Source organism: Trichechus manatus, unplaced genomic scaffold (genome assembly GCF_000243295.1).
Source record: "Trichechus manatus latirostris isolate Lorelei unplaced genomic scaffold, TriManLat1.0 scaffold00017, whole genome shotgun sequence".
NCBI lineage: Eukaryota > Metazoa > Chordata > Mammalia > Sirenia > Trichechidae > Trichechus > Trichechus manatus.
Genome location: NW_004443953.1, coordinates 4,195,401 through 4,212,463, shown reverse-complemented (window position 1 = coordinate 4,212,463; position 17,063 = coordinate 4,195,401). Strand labels below are relative to the sequence as shown.

Sequence of the window (17,063 nt, the reverse complement as noted above, 5' to 3'; positions counted from 1 at the left end):
TAAGTCTTCACCTGAAGTACAATAAAATATTAAAAAAAAAAAAAAATGTGATAAAGTCATTTTTCATTGATAAAACTAATGATCTTTAACATTTGTGAACTGGGTGGAGATATTAATCAAGTACCAGTGCCTTTGCATAAACAAGGTTTAAGAACCTAGCAGCCTTTGGAGTAGTAACCAGAGGCCCAGATTCATCTTGGTCTTGAAACGAGCCACAAAAGAGGATTCTGGTACCTGATTAAAACCTAGCTGGATTCTATCAGAAAATTGTCACATCTATCTTAACTAGACCTTCTTGCAAGGTGCTTTAGAGTTCTTAAAAAGCCAAGGAGCTGGGACTTTATCAAGCTTAAGAAAAACAGTTGTATGACTATTCATATGCCACTTGCTATAAATCTGGGCAGTTGTCACATGAAGCAGCCTGACCCATACCTTCATTGGAACATCCAACCTGTTACTGGGTACTGAGGCAGGGCCTGTATTCTTCTTCTCCTTTAACTATTGTGGACTGCTGAGATCTGCCAGAAGAATCTAATAATTGTGGTGGCACAAATTGACTTATTTTACAGCAAAGAGATAAATTTAACGAAAGAGAAATAGACTTCCAGAATATTTTAAGGTGAGAAAAAGATATTTTAAATGCAAACCACATAATGTTGGATAAAGAAAGTCATTGTGTACTAATGAAAATCAAAGCCATTTCAGTCAAGTAGATTCTGACTCATAGCCATCCTATGGGGCAGAGTAGAACTGCCCTATAGGGTTTCCAAGGCTGTAATCTTTATAGAAGCAGGCTGCCACATCTTTCTCCCACGGAGCAGCAACCTTTTGGTTGACAGTTGAGTGCTCAACCATTGCACCACCAGGGCTTCTTATTAATGAACCAAAACCGAACCAAACCCATTGCCTTTGAGTTGATTCCAATTCATAGCGACCCTGTAGGACAGAGTAGAACTGTCCCATAAAGTTTCCTAGGCTGTAATCTTTATGAGAGCAGATCATCAGGTCTTTTCTAGTGCAGAGCAACCGGTAGGTTTGAATTGCAGACTTTTCAGTCAGCAGCCGAGCACTTAACCATTGTGCCACCAGGGCTCCTTAAAGTGTCAGAGAGGGATCCCAAATCAGATTTTCTCCCCCCAAAATGTATGCTATTAAGCACTATGTTGTACTGTTTTGTATGTTTATATTTATTGAGGCCTCATATTTTTAAATTGGTACTCAAGATACAAGTAAATAAGACCAGACACAGTCCTTGCCCTCATGGAACATGCATTCTGACCTTAAACTAGAATTCACACAAATAACTGCAAAAATGCAATTGTGGTAGTGTAAAGAAAGAATACAGGCAGCTATGAGAACATTTAACATGGAGACCTAACCCAGAGCGGCAAAGGGTAGAGAAATGATGAGAGAAAGCTCCCTGGAGGAAGAGACCAGAGGCTAGGTGGTCAAAAAACCTCCAAAATAAACAGATGTTGCAGATCAGGAAGGTGGCCATGGGCAGCCTGTCACATAATTAAACAGAATTCTTAACACAAATGCAACCCCTTACTATTATATATAAGTTAGTAGGTAAAATAATTCGTATTGACAGTGAATTCCTCACACCACAAAAAGATCATAGTCTCCTTATGTAGCACCTTATTAAGTGTTTGTTTACAAATCATTAAATTCTTAAAGAAGGAGAACCAAAAAGCTGATGGGTTTCATAAGCACCTGCTGCTTAAGCATCAGCCAGAAATTGAAATAAAGCTAGTCTCAATGATCATATTTAAATTACTGAAAATTTCTGGTACTTTTATTTTCATTTTAGCTGACAGGAAGTTATAATACTGAATCCTTGTTTTAATTTCAGATGTGCTTTTCATGTGTTGAATCATTCACAACAACCCAAAGAGATGCAAACTATTACTCACTCCCTTTTATTGTTGAGAAATCTGATGAGTAAAGATGTAAAATAACTTGCCAAAGCTCACACATCTAGTAAGCGGCAAAACTGGAATTCATATCCCACGATTCAAACCCAGATGCTGACCCATATTCTGGCTCTTAACATTGTGTTATGTAGGCTGTTAGGTTGTGTGCTAATATATTTAGAAAATATCCATATACCTATGAAATATGTATATGTTCACATATATTTAAATTATTGATATTTTCTTATGCGGAAGTAGAAAAATAGAAAATAACAGAAGAAAAACTTGATAAAGCCATAAAAAAAATTCCCTGCTGAATGTTCTGGCAACAAAATGTCTTACTGGTAAATTCTCTCAAATGTTTTGTTGTTGTTATTAGGTGCTGTTGAATCAGTTCCGACTCATATTGTTCGAGGATTTCTGCATTTCAAACATTTAAGGAACAGATAATTTGTATGCCACATCCAGCATTCCACAGTCTGTGAGCGAGCTAGGATATGCTCCTGTGTCATTCCAAAAAACAAACACCGTCCTGAAACCCAAACAGGTAAAGATGACAGAAAATAATAAACTACATCCACCTTACTTTTGAATATGGATGTAAATATTTTCAAAACAGCATTTTAGGGAGTATAAGCTAAATAAAGAAATGATATGGTTGTTGTTAGGTGCCATCGAGTCGGTCCCAACGCATAGCGACCTTATGTACAACAGAACTAAACTTAGCCCAGTCCTGTGCCATCCTCACAATCGTTATGCTTGAGCCCATTGTTGCAGCCACTGTGTCAATCCATCTCGTCGAGGATCATCCTCTTTTTCGCTGACCCTCTACTTTACCAAGCATGCTGTCCTCCAAGGACCAGTCCCTCCTGATAACATGTCCAAGTATGCTAGGCGAAGTCTCGCCATCCTTGCTTCTAAGACACATTCTGGCTGTACTTCTTCCAAGACAGATTTGTTAGCTCTTCTGGCAGTCCATGGTATATTCAATATTCTTTGCCAACACCATAATTCAAAAGTGTCAGTTCTTTTCCTGTCTTCCTTATTCATTATCCAGCTTTCACATGCATATGAGGCAATTGAAAACACCATGGCTTGGGTCAGGTGCACCTTAGTCCTTGAAGTGACATCTTTGCTTTTTAACACTTTAAAGAGTTCTTTTGCAGCAGATTTGCCCAATGCGATACATTATTTGATTTCCTGACTGCTGCTTCCATGGGCATTGATTGTGGATCCAAGTAAAATGAAAATCCTTGACAACTTCAATATTTTCTCTGTTCAACATGATGTTGCTTATTGGTCCAGTTGTGAGGATTTTTGTTTTCTTTATGTTGAGGTGTAATCTGTACCAAAGGCTGTAGTCTTTGATCTTCATCAGTAAGTGCTTTAAGTACTCTTTACTTTAAGCAAGCAAGGTTGTGTCATCTGCATAACACAGGTTGTTAATGAGTCTTCCTCCAATCCTGATGGCCCATTCCTCTTCATATAGTCCGGCTTCTCAGATTATTGCTTCAGCTCTTTTACTTCATCATTTCTTCCTTTCACTTTACCTACTTGACGTTCAAGAGCAAGTTTCAGAGTCTCTTCTGATAGCCATTTTGGTCTCTTTTTTTCTTTCCTGTCTTTTTAATGACCTCTTGCTTTCTTCATGTATGATGTCCTTGATGTCATTCCACAACTGATCTGGTCTTTGGTCATTAGTGTTCAATGTGTCAAATCTGTTCTTGAGATGGTCTCTAAATTCAGGTGGGATATACTCAAGGTCATACTTTGGCTTTCGTGGACTTGTTCTAATTTTTTTCAGTTTCAATTTCAACTTGCATGTGAGCAATTGATGGTCTGTTCCGTAGTCAATCCCTGGCCTTGTTCTGACTGATGATATTGAGCTTTTCCATTGTCTCTTTCAACAGATGTGGTCAGTTTGATTCCTGAGTGTTCCATCTGGCAAGGTCCACCTGTATAGTTGCCATTTATGGCGTTGAAAAAAGGTATTTGCAATGAAGAAGTCATTGGTCTTGCAAAATTCTATCATGCGAATCTCTGGGATTGTTTCTATCACCAAGGTCATATTTTCCAACTACCAATCCTTCTTCTTTGTTTCCAACTTTCCCATTCCAATCACCAGTAATTATCAAAGCATCTTGATTGCATGTTTGATCAATTTCAGACTGTAGAAGTTGGTAAAAATCTTCAGTTTCTTCATCTTTGGCCTTAGTGGTTGGTGTGTAAATTTGAATAATAGTGGTATTAACTGGTCATCTTTGTAGGCATATGGATATTATCCTATCACTGACAGCACTGCAGTTCAGGATAGATCTTGAAATGTTCTTTTTGACAATGAATGCAATGCCATTCCTCTTAAATTTGTCATTCCTGGCATAGTAGATCATATGATTGTCTGATTCAAAATGGCCAATACCAGTCTATTTCGGCTCACTAATGCCTAGGATATCGATGTTTATGTGCTCCATTTCATTTTTTGATGATCTGAAATTTTCCTAGATTCATACTTCATACATTCTAGGTTCCAATTATTAATGGATGTTTGCAGCTGTTTCTTCTCATTTTGAGTTGTGCCACATCAGCAAATGAAGGTCCAAAAGCTTGACTCCACCCACGTCATTAAGGTCAGTGCTACTTTGAGGAAGCAGCTCTTCCCCAGTTGTATTTTGAGTGCCTTCCAACCTGAGGGGCTCTTCATCCATCACTATATCAGACACTGTTCTACTGCTATTCATAAGGCTTTCAGTGGCTAATTTTTTTCAGAAGTAGACTGCCAAGTCATTTTTCCTAGTCTGTCTTAGTTTGGAAGCTCAGCTGAAACCTGTCCACCATGGGTGACCCTGCTGGTATTTAAATACTGGTGGCATAGCTTCCAGCATCATAGCATCACGCAAACCCACAGTAAAACAATCTGACAGATGCATGGGGAAAGAAATGATATACTACAGACAAAATATTTTGACCTAGATTGAAAACACGGTTAAGTATTACCATCTCAATTAATCAGTATATCAATATCATATAATTACATTAGTAGGCAAAATAAGAGAAAATGTCTCAGTAGACGTCTTAGATTGCATTTATTTGTATATTCATTCATTCATTCATGTATTCATTCATTCATTCAATAAGTATTTGGGATACATCCATGCATAAAGCTAGGATACTGTCTCAGTCATCTAGTTCTGCTCTAACAGAGATACCACAAGTGGATGGATTTAACAAAGAGAAGTTTATTCTCTCATAGTCCGGTAGGCTACAAGTCCAAATTCAGGGTGTCAGCTCCAAGGGAACACTTTCTCTGTTGGCTCTGGAGGAAAGCCCATGTCATCAATCTTCCCTTGGTCTGGGAGCTTTTCTGCACAGGAACCTCAAGTCCAAAGGACACGTTCTGCTCCCGGCACTGCTTTCTTGATGGTATGAGGTTCCCATGTATCTCTGCTTGCTTTTCTCCTTTATATCTCAAAAGAGATTGCATTAAGATACTATCTAATCTTGTCAACCTTCTCAGTATAACCTCATCACAGTGACAGAATTTACAACACAAAAGGAGATCACATATAATCTCATCATAGTGATAGAATTTACAACACATAAGGAAATCACATCAGATTACACAATCATACGTTGTTGGAAATCATGACCTAGCCAAGTTGCTACACACATTTTTGGGGGGACACAATTCAATCCATGACAGATACCTATTCTTAAGGCATTTAACTTCTAGTAGAGAGAGACAAACAAAAATAAACTCATATCATTAAATCATGTTGTATATTAGAACATTGATTAATTGTATTAAAAAAGGGAGCAGGGTAAGGAAGATTAGGAGCATTGGGTGGAGTGGGAGAGCTAGTTGTAATTTCAAATAAGGTGGTAACAATAGGCCTCATTGAGAATGTGATGTTTGAGCAAACATTTGAAGTAAGTGAGAGTCAACTCTACAGACACCCTGGGGAGTCAATTCTAGGTAGAGGGAATAGCCAGTACCAAAGTCCAAAGGGGGAGTTTACTTGGAATGTCTGAGAAACAGCAAGGAGGCCAGTGTGTCTACAGTGGAGTGAGCTAAGGAGAGGGTAGAAGGCAAAGAGGTCGGGGGGGTGCCTGGTGGAAAAGTGTAGAATATGTGGAGACTTGTAGGCCTTCGTTTTAAGAGCTTTGCCTTTCATCTTGCACATCATGGAGAGCCATCATCATTGGGTTTTGAGCAGATAAGTCATATCTGAGCAATACTCTAAAAGAATCCCTCTGGCTATTCTTGAGAATATACTGTAGGGGAGCAGAGGAATCAGACAGGAGATAGCCAAGTAATTTGGGTAAGACACAAGAGTAGAGATAATGAGAGCAGGTCAGATTCTAGGTATATTTTAAAACTGTATGTGATCATTAAGGTTGTGTATCATCTTGGCTAGGGCATGATTCTCAGAGGTTTGGCAGTTATGATGTAGTTTGGCAGTTGTATGATGATGTAATCACTTCCATGATGAGATTTGATGTAATGTGATCACCTCTGTGATGGAATTTGCTATGAGTAGCCAATTAGTTGAAAAGGAGTTTCCTTGATGTGGCCTGCATCCAATACAGGTGGACCTTCTGGCAAGGCTTGTGGGCTTTTGCTCTCTCTGGATCCTGCAGCTGGCTCCTGTTCGTGTGACCTGTTGTTCTTGGGACATGAGCTAGCAGCTTACCTGCCATCTTGCCTACCAATCTTGGGTTCACAGCCCCTGTGGCTACGTGAATCAAGAGAAGCCTCCAGCCTGACCCATGTACTTGGGACGTTCCAGCTTCTACAACCACATGAGCCATTTGCTTGATAAAAAAATATCTCTCTGTATATGTTTATACACTTTACGTGTTTTGCTTCTCTAGAGAACTCAGCCTAAGACAGTATAGTTAATAAGATGCCATTGCATTGGATGTAGGGTATGAGAGAAAGAATGAAATCAAGAATGTCTGCAAGAATTTTACATGAACAACTGGAAGGGGAAGACTGCTGGTGGCACAGGCTCAGGTGCAGGGGGAAGGGAGAGGATCAGACTCGCATAAAATACAGTGAATTTCAGAAATTCTCCTATGCATTGAAGTGAACGTGTCAAATAGGCAAGTCTGGGGTATAGGTGAGAGTTCTGGGCTAGAGGTATTAATTTGGGATTCATCTGCATAAGGATGGCATTTAATGCCCTTAGATAGGAAAGACCACCAAGGGAGTGAGTATCGTTAGAGAAGAGACTCAGCACAGACTGAGCCTTATGACAGTCCAACATTAAGAAGCAATGGAGTAATGGAGAAACCATCAAAGGAGACTGAAAAAGGGGGACTAGTGAAGTTATATTTAGCAAAATTAAACTGTGAGCTCTAGCTTTATCTTCACAGGTGATACAGTTTATTACAACAGCGATGCAGAAGCAAGGGGGTGCTACATACACTTGTGGGTACTCTTCTTCTAGGCTTTTTCCCACTATTCACTCTTGAAAGTCATGCCAGAGCCTGAAACTACACTGACATCTATGAAACTTGTATCCACTGGTCTCTTTTGTAAGACAGTTACCAGGCCTTTCTGGGTCTGTCTGTGGCAGGTCTCTTACCTGTGCCATCCATACCTTATTCCCTCATTGACACACTGTTCAGATTGTGCCCCTTCTTGCCTCAGGGAAGCTACTGGCTACCAGTTTTTTACAGTGACATTTCCCAAGCCTGTATTTCTAAGTACTCTGTTTCATAAGACATTTGTTGTGGTTGTTAGCTGCCGTCAAGTTGACCCCCAACTCATTTCGACCTCATGCAACAGAATGAAATGCTGCCCAATTCTATGCTATCCCTGTGATCAGTTTTGGGATCTGATCATTGTGATCCATTTAATGACTGATTTTTGGAAGTAGATTGTCAGGCCTTTCTTCCTAGTTCATCTTAGTCTAGAAGCTATGCAGAAACCTGCTCAACATCATAGCAACACACAAGCCTCCATTGACAGAAAGGGGTTGTGGCTGCTCATGAGGTATATGGGCCTATATGAAAGGCAAGAATTCCACCACTGCCAGGAATTAATAAGTACGGTGTGAAAGAAGTGTTCCATGCTCTTTGACAGCCTGTTCTACTTCCCCTTCAAAGTCCAGTTCACAAGCCCTCTCTGAGCATTCTTTCCAGACCCTGTACTACCCAAGCGAAAACCAAAACCAATCCCATTGCCTTCAAGTCAATTTCAACTCATAAGGACCCTATAGGACAGAGTAGAACTGCTCCATTGGGTTTCCAAGGCTGTAATCTTCATGGGAGCAGATTGTCACATCTATCTCCCATGGAGCGGCTGGTAGATTCAAACCACCAATGTTTCAGTTAGCAACTAAGCACTTTCACCACTGTACCACCAGGGCTCCTTAATCTTTCCCCTGCACTTCATAGCTCTTTGTGAGCACCCCGCTTATAGGTGCTTTTAACTTTTTTCTTGTGTTAGAGTTATTTGACGACACATTTTACCTTCTCTCTTAGACTTTAAGTTCTTTGACATCAGTGTCTAGATACCCCACAAAGCATAGCACTAATCCTACCTCTCAGTACTAATAACATAAATTTATTTGAAAGCCAGAGATGAAACTACAATAGTCATCTAATCCTATCCTGTTGTTATTTCCCCTTCCAGAACAAATCCAAACCTGAAGAAGTTATGCCACTTAGATTTATGTGAATGCTTTTTAAAAATTATTATTGAATACTAGTTCAGGCATTGCAAATCTTAAGTGATACTTTTGTTGATTGATTCTAATTTACTTAAAAAACCTACCATGATACATACTGACTATATGCTTTCCAATACATGAAGCTAATGATTTAGAACAAATTTTCTTTCCTTAGATATTACCCAGTGAAACATAAAAATGAAGCTTTATAGAGACGTAAAGCAATAAGTATAAAAATATAAATGAGGTATCTGAAGTATAAGCTACCATTAGTTTTCTATTAGCAAGGGTGTAAGTTAGTTCCATTTGTTTTAGAAAGATGTATTGTGTAAGGGACTGAAATCCCAGGCATAGAAAATAACGAACATTGATTTCATTGAAAATGATTGATGATTTAGGCTCTGGTGGGAGATCATTTTTTTCATTTTACATCTCACTTGAAATCATTCCCCTAATTTTGTCTAAAAAAGTTATTTTTCTCCTGAAAAATATCTGCTGTTTAATGAAAATTGCTATAAAAATTTACATTTTCTGTTTGTTTCAGAGTTTAGTGTTTTTAAAAGTAACACAGACCTTGAGTCCTTTCTGTAATTATATTAAGGACCTAGATCAATGATGGCCTAGTAATATGCTTGATAATAGTCTGTTTGATGAGGAGATGGAATTAGGTCAGATTGGTTTTGCTTTATAGATGGGAAGCTGTTCTAAAGTTGTTCATAGAGACTAATTTACTCATTTGATTTATATAAGAAAACATTTCATTCTATAGGTTTTAATTATGTAACTACTTCTGTTTCGTTAAGAATGATCTAAACTTCTCTGCTAATGGCATAATGTTTAATATCACATCTTTATTACACAGATAAACCAAACAACAACAAAAAAACTAAACCCATTGCCGTTGAGTTGATTCCGACTCATAGCGATCCTATAGATACATATATTATAGATTACATAGATAAAACCAAAAACACCAAACCCATTGTGTGGAGTCAATTCTGACTCATAGTGACCCTATAAGACAGAGTTGAACTGGCCCATAGGGTTTCCAAGGAGTGGCTGGTGGATTTGAACAGCCGACATTTTGGTTAACAGCTGAACTCTTATCCACTGAGCCACCAGGGCTCCAGATTACACAGGTAGTACTGTTATTTTCTTTATCTGGTAGTAGATAGTATTTGAAATTTGCATTTTTTGAAAATTTTAGGAAGCATATGTAATTTTATGCTTATAAAATAGTGCACCAAAGCTATGTAGATCAATAAAGTAAAAAAAGTAAATCAATAAAGTAAAATTAAAGTAAAAATTGGTGATTTAATGTATAATTTGATTTGCATATGTAAATTAAGGCGTAGTGAGAGATATATAACTTTGATATTGTTTTTCATATTAATACAATTATTTCTGCTTGATAGAAACCATATTGATTAAAGATTGATCTAAGAGTGATTTGCAGGCAAACATTGCATGAGTTTAATTTTGATAGTTTAGTTTTTAGGCAAATATAGAGTAATATTATAGAAGACTTTGTTGTTGCTTTGTGCCATCGAGTCAATTCCGACTCATAGTGACCCTATAGGACAGAGTAGAACTGCCCCATAAACTTTCCTAGGCTGTAATCTTTATGGAAGCATATTGCCAGGTCTTTTCTCCTGTGAATCTGCTAGTGTGTTCAAACTGCCAACCTTTTGGTTAGCAACTGAGCGCTTAAGCATTGCACCACCAGTGCTCCTTAGAAGACTTTAGTGTACAAAATTTTCCTAATCATTAAAATATATAACTGCGGAACAAGTTAAGAAATTAGATTCAATCGGCCATTTAAAAACAGCCTTCTCTTAAAAAAATCAGAAAACAAAAACTGAAATAGAGTTTTGTGAATTTGAGTTATCCATTCTGCTTACTCAATATCATATTAGACCACTCTCGACCAATGTCTCTATTCTATAATGAAACTTAGATTTTCCAACAAAATAGTGCCTGTCTTTGTGGATTTTCAACACTGCAGAACACTGATGTTTCTTCATTACATTTAGAGAAAAAATCCTCTATTCTTCTTTAAAATCATGTTGATTTTGGCTTGTGATTTCTTTGTTTGCTAATTGCTGCTAGTGCTGTTTAGCACTTTGTGAAAACTAGCATGTGGAATGAGCTACATGAATAGTATTATTCATCACTTCCCTTTAAGTACCTCATAAAGATGTCCATTCAAGTGCATGTACAAGGTCATAGTCTTTTATGGCTAAGCAATGAGGAGACACAGTACTGTGTGATAAAGATAAACTTTCCACAAACGTTTTGGTTCACAATAAAAAAAATACTATTAATATACTGTATATGCTTTCAAAATGATTAGTTAAAACACGCGGCGATATTGATACTTGTTTTATAGATTAATACAGAAATATTTTTCTTTCCTAAATTAAATTAAATTTTTTTTTGCAATTTTCTACTTCCATACATTCGCATTTCCTAACTTTTACCTAAATATAATACATTTAAAGAACTCTGTGTTCTTGAAAGCTACCTTCTCCCATCTGTACACCCCTACCCAAACCAAAATTCAGAATTAAAGTTGCTAGATAAATGAAAGTAAATGTTACATTTTGCTATGTCTCCAGATTATTAATTGGATGTGAAATTAATTTTTTACCACTGGAAATTTGAGTGCAACCTGTCTTTAGACTCCAACTATGATCTTGTATATATGTTGCCATCTAGTATATTTCAACTCTTGGTGATCCCATGTGTGTCAGAGTAGAACTGTGTTCCTAGTGTTTTCAGTGGCTGATTTTTCAGAAGTGGATTGCCTTTGGCTGGACTCAAATCTCTAACCTTTCGGTTAGCAGCTAAGCAAGTTAACTCTTTCCACCACCCAGGGACTTCTCTGGTATGATTGTTGTTGTGTTGTGATGTCCAGTCAATTCCAACTTACAGCAATCTCATGTGACAGAAAAGAACTGTGCCACAGGGTTTCCTTGGTTGTATTCTTTATGGGAGCAGATTGCCAGATCTTTTCTCCCGCAGAGCCGCTGGTGGGTTCGAACAGCTGACCTTCCAGTTAGCAGCCAAGTGCTTAACCACTGCACCCCCTGGGCTCCTTTCTGGTGTGGTAGACTCATTTAAATGACAGGAAAAAAGCAACGAGTCATTAACTATTAACAGAAGAAGTACAAAGTTAAAAAAAATAAGTATGTAATTTAGTACATTTAATTATAAATTTTGGAAATGTTAAGTTCCTTGTTGCATTTAATGAAAAGAAAGAAATCATCAAGAAGACAGGGAAAGTAGTTGTTGACTTCATTTATGTAAATTCTACAAAGAAGAGCTGAAAGAGTAAATTAGAATGCCATATGGACTGGTTAAACTCTTAGCTTTACCACACAAATGCATTTACAGGTGTGTTAAGGGAGGCATTCATCATGCTATTTATGATATAAAACTTTAAATTGTACATAGTTATAGCTGGATGACAACTATAAAGTTTTTCTCTGTTTCATCAGTTGTGTTAACTGATATTTCAGCTCAGATGCCAATTTCTTGGTGCTTAAAAGACAGGCTAATGAATATCATAGGTCAGAGAGAGATGTTGCAACATCAGTTTGATTAATATTTTGAGCTAATGGAAAATCAGTTGATTTTAATTTCCTTCATGAAAAAAAACTATTCCAGTGCAATAATTTGCAGTAGACCCAAGAGGAGAATTAATGGTTACCTGTAGAGGCCCTTCTGCTACAAAGAGCTCACAACCTTTGTGATGGCTCATATTCTAATTCTAGCTCTATATTTATTAGTGCCTCAGCTTCCATATGGGTTTATTAGGGATTAAATAGATATTATGTATAAAGCACTTAAAATAGTACTGGCTACCAACACATGATACCACTACAAAACCACCAGGATGACTAAAATGAAAAATTCCAATAATGCTAAATGTAAGGGGAGTGGGGAGGGGCGATGTGGATCACCAAGAACTCATACATTGCTGGGCATAAATAATAGAACTCAATAAATAAGTAAGTGAAACATTAGCAAATAAGTTTTATGAAGGCTAGGTGGTAACATCAGGGCATGTCTAGTTCATATTCCAATCCGTTATTTCATTTATGTCAGCATTGGTGTTGATGTCTAACTGGGACAGTGTATCTTGCTAATGCTGGGAGATAACATACTTCTAAATAATTGTCATTATTTAGAATAAGTTTTTTTAATTAGGTAAAGAAAATGAAAATTTGGCGCAAAGGATATAGCTTTAATATTTCTTTTAATTTAGTGAAGAAATAGAATATGGCAACAGATAAAATGGCATAATTTACCAAAGCAGGAGTTCTATATCAGCCATATTCAATATGACCCTCTTCCCCTAAAAAACCTGTTTCTCCAATGAATATTATAACAACAGTAAAAGAATTAGAAACCAAATTTACTCTTTATCCTTCACCCTAGTTCAAAATTGCTTTCAATTTTTACCATGTTTTGCTGTTACTTGAGTACATACATATATATATTCTTATTTCTGTTCTGTATTTTTACCTAAAGTAGTATGCTAAATTGTCATTATTTTTAGTATTTAAAATTGTTGTATAGCAGTTCATTAATTGATTTCATAATTTCCTTTCTTGCTTCCATTATTTTAGTGTTTAGGATAGATAATTTTTAGATGTTTGAATACTGTCTGATCTAGAGATTTTTAAAAAAATTTATTTCCTTAGGATTACTAGGTAAAAAGGTATGTATTTGGCTGTGATTCTCAGGTAAATACTGTCTTTTTCTTTCTAATAAGGATGTTGTTAATTGTTGTTAGAATGAAACACTGACCAGTCCCATGCCATCCTCACAATCGTTGTTATGTTTGAGCCCATTGTTGCAGCCACTGTATCAATCCATCTCGTTGAGGGTCTTCCTCTTTTTTGCTGACCCTCTGCTTTACCAAGCATGATGCCCTTCTCCAGGGATTTGTTCCTCCTGATAACATGTCCAAAGTACATGAAACAAAGCCTTGCCATCCTCGCTTCTGAGGAGCGTTCTGGCTGTACATCTTGCAAGACAGATTTGTTTGTTCTTCTGGCAGTCAATGATATATCCAATATTCTTTGCCAACACCCTACTTTAAAGGCATCAATTCTTCTTCGGTCTTTATTCATTGTCCAGCTTTTGCACGCATATGAGGCGATTGAAAATACCATGGCTTACATCAGGCGCACCTTAGTCCTCAAAGTGATGTCTTTGCTTTTTAACACTTTAAAGAGGTCTTTTGCAGCATATTTGCCAAATAATAAAGATACCATGTTCTAAATTGAATTTCATTCATCAATAGTATGGTTATATATTTTTATCAAATGTTTACTTAATAATTGGCTTTTCTCTTCTTTTGAATAACCTCTACGTATCCTTTGTCCATTTAACTATTTGAAACCTGATGTTTGTTATATGGCTGAAATAATAACCTGTACAGTATTGGGATTAGTCCTCCCTTGCCATATCTATGGGATTCCTTTTCATTTCATTTTTTTCATTGTAGGGAAGTTTAACATCTTTAATTGCCAAAGGCATCTATCTTCTCCTTTTGTGGTCAATATATTTTTGCAACAAATTCTTCTGTATATTAGAGCCACTTTCTTATTAGTTTTCCTTTCATTAATCTCTACATTTAGCTCTTTAATTACCCTGGAAATTATTTTGTGTTTAGTATTAGGTGTTGATCTAAATAATTTTCCTAGAATTTTTAGCTTCACTGCATAATGCAATAACAAACAAAGTTAAGCCTTGTCTAAAGAAAGGAGTCATCCCTGATTTTGACAAATGCCAAATACAATGCAATAATGAAATTCAGGGGTAAGAATTCCCGGGTGTTAGGGTTTACATTTCTATTTTTATACTCGTGTTTCATACCAGTACAACTCAGGTGTCACCTAGGGTCATGACTTTTTTTTGAATTAAAGTTCTGTCACAAAACTGGTGAGACCAGTGTCTCTCTTAATGTGTCAGGGATGCTTGGAGAAGAGGGACTTGCATTTTGGAGTTCTGTATGTTTTTTGTACCAGGCTTATGCTTCCACTGAGTTCTTTTCTTTTTTTAATGTGCTTTTTTTTTTTTTTTTAATTATACTTCAGGTCAAGGTTTACAGAACAAATAGTTTCTCATTAAACAGTAGTACATATACTGTTTTATGACATTGATTAACAACCCCACGACATGTCAACCCTCTGCCTTCTCGAAAATTTTTTGGTGAAAATATACATAGCCAAATATACACCATTTCAAAAATTTATACATGCACAGTTCAATGACATCGACTGTGTTCTTCAGGTTGTGCTGCTATTCTGACTTTAGATGAAGGTTTACAGAACAAAATAGTTTCTCATTAAACAGTTAGTACACATGTTGCCCTATGACAATGGTTAACAAGCCCACTACACGTCAACACTGTCCTTACTCAACCTTGGGTTCCCTATCACCAGCTTTCCTGTCGCCTTCTACCTTCTAGTCCTTGTCCCTGGACTGCTGTGCCTCATTAGTCCCATTTTGGTTTATGGGGCTGTCCAATCCCCAGCTGAACGGTGAACCTCAGAAGCGACTTCACCACTGAACTAAAAGGGTGTCTGGGGGCCATACTCTCAGGGTTTCTCCAGTCTCTTCTAGGCCAGTAAATCTGGTCTTTTTTTTGTGTGTTAGAATTTTGTTCTACATCCTTTTCCAGCTCTGTCCAGAATCCTCTGTTGTGATCCCGGTCAGAGCAGTCAGTGGTGGTAGCTGGGCACCATCTAGCCGTACTGGACGCAGTCTGGTGGAGGCCTTGGTAGCTGTGGTCCGTTAGTCCTTTGGACTAATCCTTTCCTTCTATCCTGTTCTCTTCATTCTAGCTTACTCCCGAAGGGGTGAGACCAGTGGAGTATCTTAGATGGCTGCTCACAGGCTTTTAAGACTCCAGATGCTACTCACCAAGGTAGAATGTAAAACATTGTCTTTATAAACTGTGGTATGCCAATTGAGCTAGATGTTCCCGGAGACCATGGTCCCCACAGCCCTCCGCCCAGCAATTCAATAGACATACACACACCTATGTTCATGGCAGCATTGTTCACAATAGCAAAAAGATGGAAACAACCTAGATGCCCATCAACAGATGAATGGATAAACAAACTATGGTACATATACACAATGGAGTACTATGCAATGAGAAAGAACAACGATGAATCTGTGAAGCATCTCATAACATGGATGAAACTGGAGGACATTATGCTGAGTGAAATAAGTCAATCACAAAAGGACAAATATTGTATGAGACCTCTATTGTAAAAACCCATGAAAAAGTTTACACACAAAAAGTAACAATCTTCGTTGGTTACCAGGGATGGGAGGGGTGGGGAGGATACTAAATAGGCAATAGATAAGTGGTATCTTTGGTGAAGGGTGAGACAGTACACAATACTGGGGAAACCAGCACAACTTGTACAAGGAAAGGTCGTGGAAGCTCCATAGACACATCCAAACTCCCTGAGGGACTGAATTACTGGGCAGAGGGGTGTGGGGTCCACTGAATTCTTAATCTGAGTCTTATTTAGGGCTGTTCTCTTTCTCTGCTCTAGGCATAAAACGTAAACCACATAACATCTCTTTCTAAGGACACCCATTTGCCCAAGACGTTTATATGTGCAATGAACTTTAGTATTTTTTTTTTTCATTTTTAGGATTTCTTTTTCTTTTTGAGTCAACAGTTTATTTTATTTGCCTATAGTGTACACCTGGAGCCCTGGTGGCATAGTGGTTAAGAGCTCAGCTGCTAACCAAAAGTTCAGCAGTTCAAATCCACCAGCTACTCCTCGGAAACCCTATGGGGCAGTTCTACTCTGTCCTATAGGGTCACTATGAGTCGGATTCAACTCTACGGCACCTAACAACAGCCACAACATGGTACACACCCTTTTTGAGGGTGCATACCAAAGGCAGGGAAACCCTGGTGGCGTAGTGGTTAAGAACTATGGCTGCTAACCAAAAGGTCAGCCGTTCGAATCCACCAGGTGCTCCTTGGAAACTGTATGGGGCAGGTCTACTCTGTCCCATAGGGTTGCTATGACTATAAGCAAATAAAATAACTTAAAATTAAATTTTAGAAACCACTGTTCTAAAAAAGATTTTATATGCTCAATTACCAAATTCTTACTTTAATTCCTACTGTCCAGTAGGAATTATTATTTGAATCCATTTCATCCTTATTTTTTGCTCTAACCTCAAATTTCTGCTAAATGATTATGTATTTTTGCCATTTTTTTCACTTTGCTGTTTCCCTCAAGAGCTTGGTGTTTTCCCTCTTTGGGGCTCTAACAAGGCATTTCCTAAGCAAAGGTAATTTTCTCTGGGAATCTGGAGCCAACTATTAAAATAAAAATTGTTTTCTCCTTAATACACCACAATTTATCTCCTTGCTTGGCCAAAATACAATGTATTTTCTCCTTTTTCGCATTTGTCTATG

General features: G+C 37.6%; 1 long non-coding RNA gene across 3 annotated transcripts in view; it reads left to right on the top strand.

Moving 5' to 3' along the window:
* The window catches only part of LOC111819735 (uncharacterized), a 55,266-nt gene extending 52,806 nt beyond the window's left edge, over positions 1-2,460 (top strand). For all 3 annotated transcript variants that reach the window (XR_002823303.1, XR_002823302.1, XR_002823301.1), the window contains exon 3: positions 2,296-2,460. This is a non-coding gene — a long non-coding RNA (uncharacterized LOC111819735). The remainder of the gene's footprint in view (positions 1-2,295) is intronic.
* The last annotated feature ends 14,603 nt before the right edge of the window (positions 2,461-17,063 follow it).